Consider the following 13,182-nt stretch of genomic DNA (forward strand, 5'->3'; position numbering starts at 1 on the left):
AGCAAGGCATTGCCTATATACGAAATTGGGAAATACGCTACATTCCCGCATGTGAACTGCGATATGAACGAGCGCAGTATTGCTTGGGACGCGAAGATAGCGCGCACCCTGCACCAAATCACATGGCCTTCTTCCTGCAGAGTTGCGTTATATAATCAGGTGAACACCAATATCCGTCAGACATACCACTCGTCGAATACTACTCGTATCACCAAGCTATGTAATTTGCTCACCTTCCTCAATCGAGAAAGCGATTATATCTGCTCGCTTCAAGAACGGCGCTACACTAAGAAAGGGCCCGATGTATTTATTATGTTGCGCCGCGCCAATTTTGCGCTGTCAATGGCGTATACGTAACTTCTCGGTAACTTCGCGACACTTTCTACTCTCATTGACTTTGCCGGGGATGACGGAGCCCGCGTTATACACCGATTCTTCTTTCATGTCTTAACGTGCCCGTTCACTGGGTTTCGGCTTTGTATCCTGTTTGGCAATAAAAGCGGTACAGGCAGGATGCACGCAAGGCATATGTCGTACAATTCAAGTGTACTCTCTCGCTTCAGCGTGTGCTTCGTTTCATATTATACATGTGAAAATAACCGCAGGCGAACGCCCCTCTATAATTAACTGATCATTCAAAAAGCGGATAATATCCCCAATGTTGTCATTTATTTCGCAACACATGCGAATCACTAGCTTAAAAATCAAGCCACTGCGTTCCCCCAATTCCTTTTTCGCTATTCTTGTTCTCAACATGCTATAAACGTTTCCCTCGTAAGCTTTTTCCCGAAATACGAGCGTACACACGTGAGCAAAAGCATACGGACCACAGACTCGCCGAAAATACTTAATTTCTTCGTAATTCAGACGCACAAAACGAAATTGAGAAGTGCACTAGAAAGTTCGCAATGCCAAGTTTGGAGCGCATTCCTCAATTTCAGGTTACATTCAGAGGCAGTTGGGCAAATCGGCTTTATCGCGTAATCCCTCGTCCGTATACTTTTGCTTGATCCAAATTAAATTTGAAAAACACCTCGGATACATTCTGCATAAGCTGTACGTTTAAGAGAACTTCTCGAGAAGCCATTCGTACAAAACGAAACATCATCTGCAAGATGCTTGAAGTTAACGATGGCAGGGCCACATGTACGCAGGGAGAATTCCTGTGTTGTATCACACTGACATTTCCGCATTATTTCGTTTCATTTTCGACGAAAGCATATGTAATTGTGTCTCTTTAACAGCTAGCCGGCACAATTAACAACGCTGTGCATAGCGAATCGGCAATCTCGTACGAATGAGCCAGATACTAGACTCTCTTCTACTCATTCCACAGAGCAGAAATCGCGGCTTTGGGTGGCAGTCCTGGAACGTTGTGAACAGTAAAGCTCTTCTTTCGTTGAAGCTACCGACCCCGGCTCATCTATCGCCGCGTACGCGGCCACATGAGGAAACATGTTCGTCTGCGCACTGACTTCAAGTGGCCATCAGGAAGCCAGCTCGACAACGCAGGCCTGCGAGAGTGGCTCGCTCCCGGGGGTGCAGTCCACGAAAGAGAGTCTCGTGCACGCGCGCGAGACGATGCGCCGTCCATCGGCGCCGAATTTGTTGCGACGTGTCGTAGCGGCCAGTACTCGGCTGTCACCATACGCGCGTCCGTCATATGTCGCCCGTCCCCACTTCCGCTTCCCCACTCCATCGCGTACTCGGCTGCGTGCCCACCACAACAGACTCCGTAGAAACGTCGCCTCCCGCACGTGTACGCGACGACGGCGCTCTGAAATAGCAGCGGCTCCGCGTAAACCCGTCAGCGAGGTAACGAACTGCTGCTCGGCGTACGCCCCCAAGCCCATTAAGAGTCAGCGGCGGGCCGCGAGAGTACGGATACGCGCATCCATCACTGGCGAGACGGCGCCGGTCGAACGCGTGGCACACACACGCAGGCACGATATGCGGCCGTGCTGCGCGCACGCACGCACGCACACACCGTACACGACCACACACTTCACCGGTCGCGCCGCTGCCTGTACCGTTGACGGACACAGGAGCGAAGCCCGGACAAAGGGGAAAGCGCCGGACTCTATATATACGGGCGACCAGTGTCAGCGGCAGATGTGGGCGCTCCGGCTTTGTTGCTTGGCGAACAGTCGAGACGGCTTCATTTGGTGTCCGTAGCCTTACAAAGGGTGGCCGCTTCCTTTTTTTTTTCTTTAACAAGCACGGTTTTTTTATCATTGTTTAATGTCTAAACAAGACTGATGTATATTAGCCGCGCTGGAGATGTCACTTGTTAGTTTCGCTTTATCTGCCTGGGCCGGTCAGTACTTGAGTCATTACGCTAGTGTACAGAATCCCGTCGAAGTTGGAATTAGTCTGTACAACCGTCCACTATCACGTTGCCTTTTGTCCATGCTTTCCGTTAAGACGACTGTCTTCACAAACAGTTGCGCTGTGAAACGAGCTAATTGAATGAAACATATTAATGCTACTTTTCCTCCGCCATATTGGAATAAATAATGCCTATTCTACTGAAGTGCTACGACAAGTCGTATTCGTGAGTGTTCTTGAAGGCGAAAACGCAACCGGTGGAAGTATTTGCCTGCAGAGGTCCTAAACGGTAAAGTGGGCGTGCTTACTTAGGTCAACGCTTGTTCAACAGTCCACTGTGTTCGTTTTTTTTTTTTTTTGGAATAGAGAAGCAGCCTGGGCACTAATTACTGTGTCCTAGAAGGGCGCATAGAGTGGTCAGCATCTGTCGTGTCATGGCGGCGAGTACCGAAATGATCTCACGTACACTTTTACTTTTAGTCATAAGAGAATAAAGTGAGTGCGCATCTGGAAGGAGTTCCATGTTCAATATTCCACAATATTGCCTCGCACTTGACCTTTTCCTGGGCGATACGTGCAAAAGCAACATGGCTTAGTTTAACAGAAACCTCACTTTTAAAACACTATAGTCTCGATCTACGATGGCTACTATACCCTTGAAAATATCGCTCTCTCTCCTTGTTTTCGCCAGATTTCGCGAGCTGACTCTAGGTCTTATCTAGAGGGACGGGGGTGGTGGGGGGGACAGGAGGGGAACACCAAGCACGTGCTCCCCTCCACCCCACTTCTTCCAGAAATGTAGGTGTACCAGTGTGCCTCCTGGCATAAACGGACGTGCAACAACACTCGCTTTCCCCCTCCTCCCTCCCCTGGTCAAGTGCGCATTTGTTTGCGTAACGGAATCTCGCAGTGTATAGTATCTGCAACTTTTTTTCTCGCGAAGTACTTTAGGATTCTGGCGATGTCACGGGCGAATACGGCAGCCATCAAAACAACTAAGAGAATGAGCCGAGAACAGCTATCGCTGAAAAATCGACATTTTCTGAACAAGATCGACCGTCGCAAATTGCGAAGGAATTTATACATTCAAGTTGGCGTCGTACAGGCCCCATTATGCACGGAGGCGGGAGGCTTTTGTTGTCGGTTGCTGCGAGATGAGGGCCAGACACGCACTTAGAAACCTAAGAAACCCTTGGCGAACGATTACATTAATTTGGCTGCTTTCCTAATGACACGACTTGCAGCGCTTTGTGCCTTAACGCGTTATATTGCGATGTATAGTTCTCTCAACCAAGTTTTAAATGCAGAACGGTGCTAGTATGGGTGCGCTGCCATGGCTTGGCACTTCAGCGGTCCCCTTGTGATCACTTAAGTGTCATACGGTATTTACCAGCACAGTTATTCACGCAGAACAGCATGACGTCCATTCGCATTGTCCTGGTATAGATAGAAGGCGTTTTGTCATTATAGCACTTGTCTCTTTCTGTTTTTTTTTTTTTTCGTCTACGGTGCCTGCACGAACGAGACTTCACCGAGCCGTGTCGCTGCGTGCATCGGAAAGTCGATCGGTACTCCGGTCGCGTAAATACCCGATGCAACCACCGACAGTCCGACTAGCGAACAGGGCGACAACGCGAAGAGCACAGCCGGCACAAGACGAATCGTGTCCGGCCCTAGTTTTGACGCGTGGGCCAACGGGAAGAGGCGAGGAAAGAGCGCGGGCCACTGTCCGGTCGGATCGCTGGCCGCCATCCATCAGGCAGACAAATGCCCAGGGCACCCAGGGGTTTCTGACGGGACACCCGCATGGTGGGTCCGCCTCCTACCCCCGTATACACGCATTTTGTATAGGCATCCGGGAGACGCGTCTCCCGGATGGACCGACGGCACGCGTCACGTCCGGGAGCACGTCAGGGCGAGCGACGAACATGCGGGCTGCCGTGCAACGTTCGCAAAGGTAACGCAGGCAGCGCTGTAATAGTGACGAGCATTTCGAGGACATTGGTGCCGCGTGTCGCGCGGTATCTGCGCTGCGAGCAGTGACAAGCGGCCGCGCGCTGCTGGCACCGATGGCGCTGAAGACGAGGCTGATTTCCTTCGCCCGAACAGCAACTGCGAACGCGACTGGATCTACGGGGTGGTAGAGAGGAAAGGATCTGCCGGAGAGAATAGCTAAGCGCGAGATGTCGGCAGTGTTGGCGCTTGTTATACGTCCTTCTGAAATGCCGTCCCACGGGTTTTCGGTGCAGTGGAGCTTTGCTGAAGCGGATAATTTTCTTACATAGACAACGCCTCCTCTAAGGCTGCGCAGTTGCTTTTATTTACTATTATTATTATTATTATTATTGTTGTTGTTGTTGTTGTTGTTGTTGTTGTTGTTGTTGTTGTTGTTGTTGTTGTTGTTGTTGTTGTTGTTGTTGTTGTTGTTGTTGTTGTTGTTGTTGTTGCTTTTGTTGTAGCTTCCCCCCTTTTCTTCAGGTCGCGGCAAACGATGCATGTCGACGGCAGACAACGGAGACAAGTGTAAATGTAACGTCCATCACAGCATTTACGCTTAGATTTAAAAGGGAACAAATTACAGAAAGTGTTTCTTAGTAAAGCGTATAAACAGCGACTTTCCGACAACACAGAAGCAGTGACATGTTCAAAACCCGTAGTACTGGCATCTAGCCAGTGGCCTAATGAAACTTCATGAATTTTAACTCGGACTAGGATTAATCCTGACTTTGCCTGCCGTCGTCAGAAGAAAAGCGCATTTTCTGGCATCTCTCAATAAAGTTGCCTACACGGCATATTTATCTGTCTCTCACTCTATTTCTCTCGATCTCTCTCTCTGCCTTCTTTGTGCTCGATGTTACTTCCGTTCTGCGTGACAAGCACATGCTCAGTAAAGGCTTATTTCAACACTATAGCGTTTGAAAACTCCAATATGAGTAGCGGGACTGTGGGGAATAGTAATTTATTATAAGAGTATAAATTTGTTCAAACAATCTATGCATCTTTAACAGCCTCGGCCCATATTCACGGAGTCGGCCGTACTTTAGAGCGGTTCGTAAGCTTATCCTCTTGCCAATCGTGATAGCGCACATAATATTCGCAGAGACAACACAGCAAAGATTTCGCACGTATGAAAAGCTTCGTGAATTTGAACTTGGTAAGCTTTCTAACGAGTTGTTCGCAGCACTGCAGCGCACTGCGTGAACGCATTGTAGTACTGTGAAGTCAAAGCTTAATGCTATCAACCTCTTTGGTGTACACAGTAACGTTGTAAGAGCAATACAGGGTGTCCCAGCGAACTTTAGCCACAGTTTCAAAATACGCGAATGCCACGTAGCTGGACAGTACCATGTTATTTGCTGTCGCTTGGAGATACTCGGATTATTATTTTTTCATACCGTACAATGAGATAATTAGCCTCAATATAATCAACTTCTGAAAAAGTGTCAATGAGAACATTGTGGAGCGACATGAAGAACTCCCGATACAGCTTTCTGTTGCTCAATACGCTCTACATAAAAGCTTTTCCGAGCGTGAAAGAAGCCTGCAAATTGCCGCGCGACTGGCCGGTCGAGGCACATTAAGGCTATTCGCGGGCTTCTTTCACGCTTGGAAAAACACTTTTATGTAGCACGTATTGAGCAACAAACCATTGGCTGAATGAGTGACCATTTCGCCAGTGTAATCGAAGCGAAACATTCGAATTTGCTCTCTGAATTTCTTCGTAACGTGAATCTAAATTCGCAGCAGTAAGCGGGTCCTTGGACAGGACATGAATTTCTACCTATTCCGGTGACTTGTCCTTTTCTTTCCTTTGTTTTTAGTCCTTTAGTCTTCTATTGTTCCACACATGTACTATGTCACATGGCCGAGGAGATGGGAGCCATGCACTGTATTGCGGCTTGACTAGTCACTAAAGACTTGTATAACTTTCTTTCTCGGCTCTTCCCCTTCTGTCTGCGCAGAGTAGCGGGATAGATAACTTTTGCCTTTAGCCCATTTATCTGCATTCCTTCAAATAGTTACTCTTAAACGCAAAGGCAACTACCGCTAGCGCAAGACCCCTACCAGTGTGCTGAGCACCGTAGTTCTAAGTTCAATTGTTCATATATTGTTTCAGTTACCTCACATGCCAGACCTGCCAGTATTTACTTGCTTTACGTTTACCACAAGGCCATGCCTACTGAAATTTCATTCGTGCGATCTAGATAAAACCACTGAATTCCGCGCAGAATTTCTCTTCAAAGTTGCATCATTCCTCCCGTTGTTAGTCGGAAGCGCCTAGATTTGTTTTGAGCTAAAATTTCTCCTTCTTTGATGTTCACAAAAGAATTCATGAGGTGCAGCGTACAAAGAACGTTTTTCTTCAGGGCCTGTCAACGCGTATTAACAGCCTCTGCTTAGGTCTGTTGACCGGGAAATAAGCTTTCACATTTCATTTTCATTTTATTTTCTGCTTCAAAGAGCAGTAGACCTCGGGAAAAAAAAGCCGTAGCTTGACAAGCTCCCCAGGCTCACAAGATTCGTTGACAATGATACCATCGAGCATGAGCAAAACGAGATCAAGGTTAAAGCAGAAGCCAACGTTTCGACAAGTGGACTTATCTCCTTCAAGGCCACTTGTCGAAACGTTGGCTCTTGCGTTCACCTTGTTCTCGTTTTGCTCATCGCCTTGAATTTCCATCTCCCGCCTTCCGCGTGTTTACCATCGAACATATGGCACAAAGATGGGATGCAGAAACTGGAAGCATGATACATATTCTCATAAAAAAAGAGCACTTCTGCATTACTAAACAAAAACACCAAGTAAGGCAGCAGTACAAGGTACACACAAATCAAGAAGTAAAATACAAAATTAAGGGCTTGAAGAACGCAACCTTAGAAGAATGCATACTGAGATAACGGCACTAATTTCATTGTAGCAAATACGTTGGCTGTAAGGTTAGGTAAAAAAGAAAGAAAAGCGATGACAAGATTACATAATGCGTTACACAAGTGTACAAAAAGAAGACAGTATACAAAAGCATAACGAGACGCTCCCAACTCATGCTGCATTTCAATGCACAATTTGAAGGAAAAAAATGTTAGCACACATGATCAAGATATGTTTTACTACTGGCACAGTTTGAAGGAAAAGAATGTTATCACACATGATCAAGATATGATGTTTAGCTACAGGCAGGGTTTCACTGCGTGGGCACTATAACTTAAAACTATTGCAAAATCTTCTATTCCAGTTCTGCAATCAGCCCTCCGCGATTCGTGAAAAACTTTTTTGGGCCACCCTCACTTCACCTGTCTGTCACGCGACGTCAGGAAAACCGCAACAGCTCCCCATGTGATATGAAGTGTACACACTGATTATGCATGATTTCCCCGAACAAAAGAAAAATAGTTATTTCTGATTCGACGCCTTTTCGTCATTAGCCCTCGGCTATTGGCCAAAAGTTTTCGGGCTGCACTCATCTCACCTGCCTGTCACGCGACGTCACAAAATCGCAAGAACTCACCGCGTCAAAGTGACGTGTACGCGCTAAAGATGCATTAATATGCCGAACAAAACTGAATTTTCTTCTGAATAGCCGCAGGCTGCCCGGTACCGAAAGGAATAAAATATGGCTGCCGCCGATCGCTGATGCACTGGCTAATCGCACCTGTAGGAGAGCATCGGTTTATTTGCATATAATAAACCTTTCTGTGTAGCCGTGTAACGTTTTCGAGCACTTTCGGAACGTTTACGACTGCGTTCTGCCAACTCTTCTTTGCTGAGGATCCGTTTTAGCCTCATTCTTAAGCTTCCGTTGCATGCCGCCGCGGTTGTCGATGAGCATCCGTAAGTTAAATAAGGGAAAGCGGACCAATCAGAGACGCTGGCACCACCCTCTTCATCCGGTTATCTATTTTCAGTGCAGTGGCGCGGCCCCATGAATCCGTGTCCACTTGAGCGCGCTCCTCGCCTCTTGTGAGCCAATTAGATGAGACAAGCCGCTCAGTGTAGGCAATGTTATTCATTTTTCAAGCAAACAAAACTGACCTCCTATGAACGGGAAGAGCGTTTGATTGGTTTGTTAAGACAACCCTGCGGGTGACCGCCCGATACTTGCGTCGGCGGTTACGCAAATTTGACGTCAGGAGATTGGAATAAAAACATATTGGAATAGTTTCACGTTATAGGGCCCCGTATTTCCGCAAGCTGCATATTTAACTTTTAACCGGTACTTCAGAAAGGATCAGCCAAACCGTACACAAAATGAGAAAAACACTTATCGAGAGAACGCTCTGAGGTCGGCATTGCTGCACCTGCTAATATCAACGGATGCATCATAGAAGCGGTTCAATAATGCTGGAAGATCACATTTAAGCATATGTTGCCCATAGTTAGTCCGTGGTGTGTTAAGAGTGTAGTGCCCTGGATGGCGTAACGGGTGTGCCGGCAACAGCAGTTCTAGATTAGTTAGTTCTGACAGAGTTGAAACGTTGTCCTGAATTTCCTGTTTGTAGCGTAAGCACAGACGTATATCGAAAAGACTGAATATTCGCTGTACATTGCTGTCATGGAAGAGGTCTGCGGAGGGGTGATCATAAGGTTGGTTTAAGGCAATTCTTAAAGCCTTCTTTTGAAGGAGGTAGATTTTTTGAAGAGTGGTGTACGGAGCAGTTCCCCGTTCAGTAATGGAGATTTCACATGAAAAGGGTGTGAAACAGAAGCAGTTTAAATTTAGGCAAGAAAAAATGGCGATACCGAGAGAGTATGCCAACCACACGTGCAGCCTTAAGGCATACATAATCTATATGGGTATCCCAGAGCAGTTTTTCCGTAAACCAGATTCCTAAAGATTTAAAACTCTTAACAATCTCTATTGTGCTCGAGACATAGCAAAATTTTCTGAAGAAGCTTAGTAACTTTCCTTTCGGCCGAAAAAACATTGCCTTCGTTTTTGAAGTGTTTATTTGTAATGCGTTACATTTTACCCAGTGGGCAAGCACTGAAAGAGTTTCATTTGCAAGGGTAATGAGGTCGTCTGGGCTGTCCCCGCTAAAGAAAATGCTCGTGTCTTACAACATACTGATAACATTTTTCTTGTATATTTGCGCCAATTCAAAAGAAAATCGCCCCTAGCGTGGCCTACGTGCCTCGACTTAAATGTGCCACAAGAAAAAAGCCCATTGGATGTGTAAGCTATGCAGCATCTGCATGAAGTCTCAACAACAACGCACCATTGCGCGAGAAAAAATATTATGAGCCCATAGTTATAAAACTTTTTATCTTGCGTAAGTGCCCACCTTAAATGGTCAGCGCCGGCAGGAGCGCCGGGGCCGACAATTTCCGACAGGAATGACCGTGATAACGAGGCGATCGCTGCGGCAGTGATCATTCATGAACTGCAGCGACGTAACCTTAGTGATTGCGAGTCCTCGCTATTTTGGACACCTCCTGATATAGACCAAAATTCACCATGTCAGCGTCCAAAGCACCAATAAACGAAACTGCTTACAGCGTATACTGCAGTCATATCCATACCCGTATGGTGAGGAGCCCTCTATTCTTTCTCTCGTTCACCGACTAGTAAACGTATGACTCAATACAGTATAGCACCGGTCGCGGATACGGTGCGAAAGTAAATGAATGAATAAACCTTTATTTGAAACAGGGACTTGTCACTAGAGGTGGGTGGGGGGTGGGGGGTGGGGGAACCCTCTGGCCTGGACCGCCCGCCGGGCCCGGGCGACGAGTTCGCGCTGGTAGACCAGGTCCGGCTCGGAGATCGCAATCTCCATGTTTCAGCGAGGAGGTTTGGGCCTGCGTCTGGTGCTGCTGGCGGCGTCGCTGTGATGCTCGCTCCGCTATTCTTGCATTGCAGTACAGGGTGTGCCAGGGTGTCTGGCACGTTTCAACGTGGGCAGGTGTAGCTGTATAGCGTCGGTAGGAAATGATGCAATAAGATGCCGTGATTAAAGGTATTGCTTTGTAGTCGCCCGTAGTCGGTGCCTTCGTCTCTTGTTAGTTTTGGATATGGGGAAGGGTATACTCTACGTCCAAGCCGATAGTGCTGCAGTAGTGCTTGGTAACTTAGTGCTATGGTTTCTGCTTCCTCCGCTGATGTGGGTGGGTGGGACGTATCTATAATCTCGTGCGGGGAGGGCGGTTTTTGCGCGGGCCGCGATGTGTGCCGCTTCATTCCCCTTAAGTCCCTCGTGTCCCGGAACCCACATGATGCTCGTGCAGGGGGGAGGAGTGTCGCCGCGTTTCAGTATGTTGATCGCTTTGATGGAGATCTTGCCCTTCGTGTACATGCGTGCTGCTGTTTGAGAGTCGGTGAAGACCACTAGGCATCCTCGCATTCGCCACGGTACGAAAAGAATCGGAGTTTTTGGAGGATCGATATTAGGGGCTGAATGCAGTTATGAAAAAGTTTGAGAACGATTAGCTAATTTAATTTCTCTCTTTTATCGTTCTTTCTTTCTTTCTGTTCGCGATGTTACCTCTTTTATCTTATCCCATACACAATTTTCTTCTATACTAGAGATCTAAGTGAACACAGTAACCCAATTATCGCCATAGACTGATAACGGCGAATTAATTCCTTATGCAGAGTGCAGGATTGACGTCCTTATGAAGGAAACCATCGACTGCTGTATCGGATGAGTGCTTGCGGTGATGGCTGGTATTTGTCAAAATTCGGCAGCAAAGCGGAACAGAGGGGTTATTCCAGGAAAGAAAAAATGTCCCAGTTTCGCCCGAAAGGCGAAGCATCGATTGCGATAGCTAGTAGACGGCTCTACGAAGTAAGAATAGTAGCTTTATCGGTCATATGCAATTGTAAACATTCGTTCACTTTCTAAGTTAACAAGCATGGTGTCACGCGCGTATGATCAAACAGGAACACATCTCACTCATTGACCGCGCAATCTCGCTGTCAAAACACTGCAGTGCGAAAGCGCGGCAGCAGCAGCGAACGAATTTGCCTTCGCACTGCATCTCGCTTCAACGCGAACGAGGTGGCCAAAAACATAGCGCACAATTGACTCTGTCCCCGTCGCAGATCGCTTTCAAGATAAGGCGCGCGGCCACGCCATACACAGTAATCACCGGAGTAGAACGCCACCCCCCCCCCCCTGCTCTGCCCCCGGTGCTTTGCGCGCGAGATTGAGTCGCCATCGTCGGCTCACCCTCGCATTCTTTCATCGCACATGCTGCACACGGCGCGCGGCGACGATTTTGTCGCCGTTGGACTTTATACGGAACGTCACGGCGACGCCGACGGCAACGGCAAAAATGTGCTTGGAGTGTCCCTAAACTGATATGAAAATTAAAATAAAAGCGAAATTCCCTGCACGTAAAGGAGGCCAAAATTACGCGCACCGCTAAAAAAAGGCATACCACTTAATTAAGATTCACAGATACAAAGAAGAAAATAAACTTTATTAAAAAGAATGGTCCGACAGTTTTTTTGTGGCCTCAGGTGGCGGCTCAAAGTCCTTGGACTCGGGCGGCATCTTCGACTCGCCGGACGGCCAAGAGCTGGTATTCAAACTCCACAAGTACAATGCAAACTTATTTTGCGTGTTATAAAAGGGAACGGAACTTTTTCTTTTATTTCGAAGGTACCACATGGCGATAATCAGGAGTATGCATGACCAGCGAATTTTAGCTGCAAGTAATATCGGGCTGCCTTTTTAGTGAGACTGAGCAACTGTAATGATTGATTGTATTTCGCATCATGCAAAAGATAGCTGCGTTCAAGAGAAGTTGGACCCGTATTCACAAAACTTCTCTTATTGTTAGAGCGTTTCCTTATTGGCAGATCACAGGCCGCTTTATAGTGCCTAAGAACTTGTCATAAGCAAGCATTACACGGTTTTAACATCAATTAAAGAGAAAGAAAACTCCAACCAATACTTAATTTAGTTGGAGCTTTCCTTCTCTTTAATTCAGTTGTCCTGAACCAGGCAGATATCTGCCGAATGTTTACCTTTGGCGGTTTTAACATGTATGGAGTTCATTCAAACATGCATCCTATATTGTCATCAAACACGTTTGACAGTAATGTGGGCATGTCGAGTGTCTGCAATGAAGATTTCGTTCTCCTCTAAAAGATAAAATATATTTGTATTGCTTTCATAGTGGTGCATAGCCACTGTATCGTTCGCACATTTCGCAAGCTTAATTTTTATTTCATTGCGCCCGTTGCAAAGAGCCTCATTAATTATCAAACACTGACGACTATATCACTGAGTGCAGACAACGCCGAGGAAAACATGGAGAGCCGCATTTTTTCTTGACAAGAACAAAATTAAAGATGACGCGTTAGTTCTTCAGCCTGCCTTCGCAATCACATTGAAAACAGGCGCTAGATGGCTCAAGGCATACGGCCAGGCGTACAAGCGTACGGCTCAAGCGACTATACCAGAACAGTCCGGATTAGCCGAGAGATAATAGATTAAAGAAGAACTGTCCGGCTGGAACTAAGAGCGCAAGTAGCAGCATACGCGGGCTAATACCACGCTAGAAGAGAAGGCACGCATACACGTGCCCGAGAAATTGGCCTTGTCGGAGCAATTGATCGTAAAACGGTTCTCTCATTCCCAATTCACTAAACACGGTGCAGCTGAAGGGCAGTGAACGAAGCCTCATGTACACAAATGGCCGACCACCCGTCGCTTATTCCGAGGCTCGTGCACTCTCTTCAGCGCCGGTCGTCCTTCTTCTTTCCTTTCTCGACGACCAGCGAACACGCCGTAAGCAGCGCGCATGCCCCGCAAGGCCACTCTGCACAGTATATATATGCGAGTCAGCTGTTGCTGCTGCGCTGCGCCTGGATGCCCTCGCGCGCTTATTACGGGAGCCTGGTCGCC

At 47.2% G+C, this 13,182-nt stretch overlaps 1 protein-coding gene across 6 annotated transcripts in view; it reads left to right on the forward strand.

The window, feature by feature from the left end:
- LOC142579011 (uncharacterized) overlaps window positions 1-13,182 on the forward strand; it is a 465,789-nt gene that overhangs the window by 299,008 nt on the left and 153,599 nt on the right. The window lies entirely within an intron of this gene.

This window comes from Dermacentor variabilis, chromosome 1 (assembly GCF_050947875.1).
Source record: "Dermacentor variabilis isolate Ectoservices chromosome 1, ASM5094787v1, whole genome shotgun sequence".
NCBI classification, from domain to species: Eukaryota; Metazoa; Arthropoda; class Arachnida; order Ixodida; family Ixodidae; genus Dermacentor; species Dermacentor variabilis.